The sequence below is a fragment of the Polypterus senegalus genome, unplaced genomic scaffold (genome assembly GCF_016835505.1).
Source record: "Polypterus senegalus isolate Bchr_013 unplaced genomic scaffold, ASM1683550v1 scaffold_1550, whole genome shotgun sequence".
NCBI classification, from domain to species: Eukaryota; Metazoa; Chordata; class Cladistia; order Polypteriformes; family Polypteridae; genus Polypterus; species Polypterus senegalus.
Genome location: NW_024378244.1, coordinates 59477 through 67585, shown reverse-complemented (window position 1 = coordinate 67585; position 8109 = coordinate 59477). Strand labels below are relative to the sequence as shown.

General features: G+C 40.8%; 1 long non-coding RNA gene across 1 annotated transcript; it reads left to right on the top strand.

The window, feature by feature from the left end:
* The first annotated feature begins 1167 nt into the window (after positions 1-1167).
* On the top strand, positions 1168-1722 carry LOC120519566. The gene is made up of 2 exons (XR_005631576.1): positions 1168-1245; positions 1665-1722. It is a non-coding gene; the product is annotated as an uncharacterized LOC120519566 (long non-coding RNA).
* Positions 1723-8109: the final 6387 nt, after the last annotated feature.

The window sequence follows — 8109 nt, the reverse complement described above, 5'->3', positions numbered from 1 at the left end:
GCCATTTACTAATTAAAACATTTGTCGAAACGTACAGTACCTTAAATATTTAATTATGGTTCGATATTGACTACATGGGGCAAGCTAGAAATAATTTGTTGGCCTTGATCCCTGCAGTGCATTATAAGGCACATATTCAAGAGAATAAATAATCCATGTATTTGTGAAGAAGTTGCTTACCTGACATTTTCCCTGCTGTCTGCCTTTGTGAAGTACATCTTAGATTGGGTATTTTCTTTGTTGAGTTTTTGGGGCCGGGAGATCACAATTTTTTTTATAACTGAATGTGCTAGAAACCCAAACAACAATCTTTAGCCAAATGCCATTCTGTAGGTTTTCATATCAGGTGTTTGGTAAGTTGAGTCATTTTCTTGAAAACAGTGTAGCAGGTGCTGCTTTGAATCAACAGAGCAACACTGGAACAGATTTAAAGTTATATATTCTTAAAGGGTTGTTGCTTTGCTTATTGTGTTTGACCCAAGAATTGCAAAAGTGCCTCCACTTTCTAAGCACCGAGAAAAGATGTGGAATGAGGAGGCCTTTTTAAACTTGAACCTGTTCAATTTAGAAAGGTTCGTGACCTGCAGCCCCACCATGCAGTTTTAGAACACGGTCAGAAAGAAGAGAGAGGCCGCCAGAGCATTGTGACACTTACCTGACTTTACCATCACTTGTAGAGCTCTCACCAAATGCTGCTGATGTCTTCCAACTCATTTGTTATTGAGTGGATGGTATAGTAATAACAACACTCAGACCAAAGGGAATAAACATGAGTGTGTAAAAAGGAAAAAAAGGCCCACTCGATCTTTAAAAGCAAACCCATTATAAAATACTATCACAAAAGGGAAACAGGGACATTTCTCAGTTCATTTCTTTGATTTAGCTTGTGATGATTAAATTGTCCATCATGCAAAATGATAAGAATATCTGTATATAAATATAAAAAACCTTGTTAAAAAGTACCTGGGTGAGGCTAAGGCTTGTTATAGGCCATGTACCTGAAATCAGTGCTTAAAGTGACATACCTTATTGGCGCCAGATGGCAAAAGCTAATTTACATCAGAAGGGTAATTCCATTCTTGTAAGGAGGCCATTTTCATTGGTGATTTGATCATCCATTTTTCAGAGCAAATGGGGTTCTGCTGGCATCGGAGAGACCCAAGGGAGCTGTAAGCTGCTATGAAGACATCATTTGCCTTGGTGAATAGCTCCATCTCAGAGGGCATGTCTGCAGCAGTCCTCGAGGTAATGAAACAACAGTTAATATTCCCATTGTCCTGAGATTGGCCCATGGGGGCTCATTTCTAACAGTCATTTGTACTGGCTTTTTATTTCCCTGGATATATGAATTTTAACAAAATGCAATGTCCAACTAGAAACTGGCAATGTCTCAGTCCCACACACAGCATTACTATCCCCAAATTGGACTTCTGCTTGAAAGATGTATATTTATACTACTTGGTTGATAAAATAAAAGCTGTATAAACGTCAGGATGATTACTTTATTAGCCATGTGGTTTGTCTTTCCAAGTCTACCCCTGCAGGATCATCTGCTTCATCAGTCCTTCCTCCAGTTGATCAGTTGTAACGGAGATGATGTGACTGCTGCCTGCATTTTAAAAACATGTCAAATGTGTAAAGCCCTCCTGTGCAATTTCTTCCAGGCTATGAACTTAAATGTGCCAGTCCTAGCCAGAAATATCCCAGGCAATGCAAGCATAGTAAAACACGAAGAAACGGACTCCTCTTCTCAAGCCCACAGGTAGGGATGAATTATACTTGAAGAGTTTTGCTTTTTGTTTGAAGCTGAAATGTAGATGTTACTTGTTCTTAGTATTTTCTTGTGTTGTCTGTATTTTTTGTATTTTATTAGCCTTACTAGACATTAAGCCCGTTACAATAACGGACTTAGAACAGTAGTGCATAAACATTAGTATGAACAGTCTATGTTAAATGGCAAAGGACCTTGTATGTGGCTGTAATATGTGCACTGTATTGTGTGCTTTTAATTTTCTCTCGCAGTAATACTGGTTTGTATTTCCGTAAAATGCCTGTAATTTTGTCTGAAGTAATACAGTGGAACCTCGGTTCACGACTATAATTCGCTCCAAAACCCTGGTCGTAAACCCGATTGGTTGTGAACCGAAGTAATTTCCCCCATAGGATTGTATGTAAATACAATTAATCCATTCCAGACATTATGAACTGTATGTAAATATATATTTTTTGAAGTTTTTAAGCACAAATATAGTTAATTACACCATAGAATGCACAGTGTGATAGTAAATAAACTAAATGGTAAAACATTGAATAACACTGAGAAAACCTTGAATAACAGAGGAAACTAACACTGCAAGAGTTTGTGCTATAGCTTAAGAACCGCTAAAACACTTTTTTTGAAGAGTTTTAAGCACAGGAAAAATGAACATTTGAAAAATCTATAATTTAATAAACAACCAAGAAAAGTAACATTGCAACAATGCTCACACGCCGCTGTGTGTGTGTGTGTGTTCTCTCTAGCACGCCTGTGTGTGTGTCTCTCTGGCTGCCTGTGTGTGTGTGTGGCATGCGCCTGTGTGTTTGTGTCTTCGCGGCCTGTGTGTGTGTGTGTCTCGCGTGCCTGTGTGTGTCTCTGGGGTGTGTGTGTGTCTTGTCTTGCCTATGTGTGTGTGTCTCTGCACCTGTGTGTGTGTGTCTCTTTGCGCCTGTGTGTATGTGTGTCGATGCGCCGTGTGTTTGTGTCTCATGTGCCTGTGTGTGTGTGTCTCTGTCTGCACCTGTGTGTGTGTGTGTGTTCTCTCTGCGCCAGTGTGTCTGTCTCTCTCTCTCTCTCTCTCTCTCTGCACAGGAATGCACAGGAGAGACTGAAACATGTGCCGTAGGCCCCAGCATGCATCTTCACCAGAGGACACACACAGGGTTTTATTAAAGAAGATTTTTAATCTATAGAGAATCTAAAGGGATCTTGTTTTCAGTGTGAAATTGTATGTCTTAGGAAATGTAAAACTTTGTTTCCTCTGTGTCTGTACTGAGCACACCTGTGCTCCACTTTCAGATCATAACAGCATTTGAAAATGTCCCATTTTTCCTATATTTATTAATTTACCTCCTACTTAGCACAGTTACATGGAACTGATCTATATAAATGACATGCTAAGGGTTGTCCATCTGTTATCTAACACTCTGTGAACCACGGGCCTTGATGTTGGTTTTAGTTATGATGGATTTGTGCCCCATTGGAAAAATTGGAGGTGCAATGGGCAAACCGCAGTGAAAATGGGCCTGGTCCTTCTCATGGCAACGGCATGCCATGCAACATGGCTGACAGGAAAAGAACAATGGCGACATCTGCTAAGAGTGAAACACATTGTACTGGCTAATCAGATCCTCGCCGGCTGTCATATATATTGTGTATATATTTTGTGAAAGACCAGCCCGACTACAGACAGACACCAGGACAACAGAAATCAAACACACGCTTTAATTTTGTTTCTTCACTACCCAGTCCTTTTGCACCTCACACACAGTGCATAACCCACCAGCACTATTGCTCACAGTCTTTCCTTCTTCTCTGCTACCCTCACTCCTCCACTCGCAATCTCCGCCCTTTGCCACCTGACTCCTGAATGGAGTGAAGGGCCCCTTTTATAGTTCACCGGGTGTGCCCTAGGTGCTCCCTGATGACTTTCCTGCAGCACTTCCTGGTGTGGCAGAAGTGCTGCAGTCCAGGGCTTAGCCAATGTCTATGCAAAACCCTGGCAGTGGCCACTGGTCACACAGGGTTCAACTTCCAAGCTCTCACAATATAGATACTGTTCATTAAATTGTTTTTCATGTTTTCACGACATTTAATTTTGACAAGGCAAACGACTTTTGTTGTAAATAAGTGAGCACTTACAAGCCAGCGCCCTTTCTAATTTCATGTAATTCTCTCAGGTTTCCTGTCTGAGTCAGAAAGGAGCAAGAAGATAAAAGCAAAATGCGATTTTCACTTTACAGAACTATCTCAGACCGTTAGTGTAAGGGATCTGGCACAAGTATGTTAATTGCCTCTCACAGGGAAGACACTAACAAGTGTGACCTATAAAGCATTAGCCTGTGTCGTCAACCTCATTGTTTACGCTGACGTGGAAAGTTGAGTCTCCCTTTGAAGCACTTGTTGAGACGGGACTTGACGTGAGCTCATTTCATTGCTGGCAGACCACTTCTGACAAAACATCCTTTTCTCAATAGAATGTAGCAAGTAGCCCTTCATCTCCTTTTTTTCTTAGTTCCATTATTTGATTCTAATGTTCTGCGGTGGGCTGGTGCCCTGCCCGGTTGTTTCCTGCCTTGCTCCCTATGTTGGCTGGGATTGGCTCCAGCAGACCCCCGTGACTTCGTAGTTAGGATATAGTGAGTTGGATAATGGATGGATTCTAATGTTTCCCTTTGTAGCATGTTACTTGTATGAGGACATCATGGAAGTAAATGTTAAATCTTATGAACTCTAATGTTTACTGTGTAAACGTTTAATGCCTCTTACTATCTTCAATCCACATCACAGACATATTTAAAAATGGGTCATTGCCACCGTTTAAACAGACCTGTTTTTAAGTTCTGGTCTAACAGGCATGTCCAAAGTTCAATTGCCTGCCAAGTTGTAGCTTGTAGGATGCATGACAAAGCAGTCTGAAACATGATGACAGTTTCTTGTTTCCGTAAATACGTGGAGACACTGTGATTTAGTTATTTAGTATTGTTTCTGTATGTGTCTCTATTTCGCAGGAGTTCATTCAGCTCTCAAAGAAACTGATGCAAGATGCTTCACTGCGCAGCGACTAGTTGTGAATGCCAAGGCTTATGTGACTGAGCGGCACTCAACAGACAACGAGCGCCGACCTACCAGCAGCTCATCCACTTACTAAAGTGACTGGACGCTGGACCACAGGCCGAACTGCCATGGACAGAGGTCACCTGGTGTCATTTTGGTTTATGTCGGCATTTCCTAAAACTGTTGCTCCTTTGTTGCCTTTTCAATCCTCCCTCCACTGAAGCACAGGCTGGCACTGGGTATTGGTTTGTTTCTCTGTGGCTTTAGTTTATATATTATCAGCAAAATGTGACACAAAGGTACAAAATAAGGAAAAATATGCCACATTTTTAAGTTATTTATAAAGAACAGATTGTCTTTTAAACCATTAATACTTTAAATAGAAATGAAAATATTTGTAAATATTACATGGGGTTGTTGCTTGTACAATTGTAAGTGATCATGCAAAGCAATCCACTTCATTTCAATAATGTAATTGTGAGCAAAAAGAATCATACCTGGGAAACAATTTCGATAAAAGCAAAAACTTGGTATCACAAATGTTTTAAGATATGAAATGTGAAAAGAGGTATTTAAATATGCACAGTCATTCTTACCATTTTATAACGGTTTCTAAGTAGTACCTGTTAAAATGCACTTTATTGTACTGTAAAATGAATATTTTTGTATTCAGGTTTTCAGAGTGAACAAATTGAAACTTAAAGCGAACACATCAGCCAGTTACCACGCCAGAGGCCCAGTGGACAGAATCATTCCTGATGAGCCGAGCGTGACCTCAACTTTGAGGCTGTCGCTTCATCGGCCATGCTGCTTGCTTTTGAGACGACTGGTTCAGGGTTTGTTTTCACTTTGAGTCACATGATTGGACACTGGTGTAACTCAGCTATTAAAGTACTATTTAGAAGTCAAGATGATCTTTTGTATCCCTGAACGTGAAGCACGTCCTCCAACGCCGATTCAGAGTTGTCCTTTCTGGAGGTGTTCAGCTGGTAGCCACCCGATGCTGGTCTGCACTCAGAGAAGGAGAGGCAACACCCAAAATGAGGGTGACTTGTGCTAATTCAGAGTTTTCTTCAGCCTCCTTCCAAACATTTTATTAAACCAGATAGTTTGATGATTGAAATGAAACAAAAAAATGATGCGTGATAAAAAGGTACATCAACATTAAGAAACTAAGTTGGAAAAAAAAACTGGTGACCACTACGCCCTCCAGGACTAACTTTGCAGACCCCCGCACGAGACTGGATTGTTTAATCTGGAACTGTCATGCGGGAGAAAAGAAAAGCAGAACTTGGAGCGCAATAAGTAGACGTAATGCCTACTCACTGCTCATTGCTCGCCTGCAACAAAATCTGTTAAGAAAAGCATCCATGCCAATGCCCTGTGCACAAAATGTACAAAGAACTGGTAAGTAAAATGTAATTGGGGGTCAGGGGCGGAAAATGTCTATGACAAAATCTTTGGTGTTTAATAAAGGGGGATGTCATTGGGCTGCCATTTATCGTTACAGAATGTTGATTTTCATTTCGTCACTTACGGTGACCTGTTGTCTATGTGTAAACAAAAAGAAGTAAATAATGTATGTACTGAACATTTATGCACACTCAATGGAAGTTTTTTTTCTAATCAGTTCAATTACAGGTGTAATTATGAGCGTTTTCAGACAGGAGAACAGAGAAGTCCATCCGAAAAGCTTTTTTGTATCATCTGTCCACTTAATCCATATTGCAGCCAAGCCAGTATCCTTCCTCAGCGCCATAACTCTTTAAGGAACGCGAGAGGAGCCCACTGCTGGGCCCTCAATAAAACAGAAGGTGATATTTTATTAATCATTTTTGTCCTGATTGTCTGGCTCAAAGTGGGGCATTTTACTGTAGATCAGAATATGAAAGTGGGGACTTAAAAAGGTAAGATGAATTTAAAAGTCTTTTTGGGATTATAGACTATTCATATTTTAAGATTTAATTATAAACAAATTTATACAGGTTGGGTGGTAGATTTCGGCTTTTTCTTAAATGGAGATTGTGTGTTTAATTGGAGGTATTTTGAATTGGTGTTGTCCTCACCTCAAGTGACTTCTCTCTCTGAGTACATATCTGTCCACCATAGGCTGGGGATTTACGGGTATTGGGGTCTTCCCCCAGTATTTTGGTGAACCTTCCAATCTGCTAGCCAGTTTAAATACGCAGAATGTTTTATGGAAGAAAAAATGACAGGACTGGTGAACTTTGTTGGGCTGAATGGCCTGTTCTCGCCTAGAGTGTTCTAATTCTAATGTTGAAACATAGAAGGAGTTGCCAATTGTCAGGCTGGCTGTAGAGAAAACCAGGAACCAGGTAATTTCCAAGACTTTAAACTAATGCATGATGGTTATTACGCCTGGATAAAAATATATAATTTATACTTTTAAATGTAAGCTATTGTGGCATCAATAGGTTGGCATGGTGGCACAGTGGGTAGCGCGCTGCCCGCAGTAAGGAGACCGGGTTTGCTTCCCGGTCCTCCCTACATGGAGTTTGCATGTTCCCCCCGGTCTGTGTGGGTTTCTCCCAGTTCAAAGACATGCAGGTTAGATGCTTTGGCAACCCTAAATTGTCCGTGTGTGTCCCTGGTGGGCTAGCAGCCTGCCCAGGTTTTGTTCCTGCCTTGCCCCTATGCTGGCTGGGATTGGCTCCAGCAGACCCCGTGACCCTGTGTGTTAGGGTATAGCCGGTTGGAAAATGAATGGGTAGATGGATATCTTTTTATTCTAAGAACTTACAACAAACGGAAGCTGCTTGGAGTCAGCAGTTACTTCATGTTCTTTTATAAAGGTAAAACAAACAACACCTTAAATGTTAAATTTTTAGCATTTCATTATCTCTTTTTTTACTGAGCACATTTCAAAATTTGCTGGGCCTTGCTTCCCTTCAACCAAAAAGCAAGACCAGCAAATTAAATGACTGGTGTAATTTGGGGACAAAAGGTTACAATATGTTAGTGGCCTCCTGAGCTGCACTTGTAACTTTGTCCACTTGTCACTAGAATGGAACAGCAGGCGGGGTGATGAGGGATGAGAGAACCGCAGTGACCTGGGGCTGGCACTTTGAAGAGGATGTTGCAAAACCGTGAACTTGAAAAGAGGGAAAAGTGAGGGCTGCTGCTTTGACAAGTCTTGCTATACAACATTCTTTATTACATCACGGTTTTCCAAATCAAGGATGCCCCCAAAGAGACTGTTATGAAGGGTATTGATATGTTAAAGGTTGACTTATTTAAAAAAACAGTGAAAGATAATAATAATAATACATTTTATT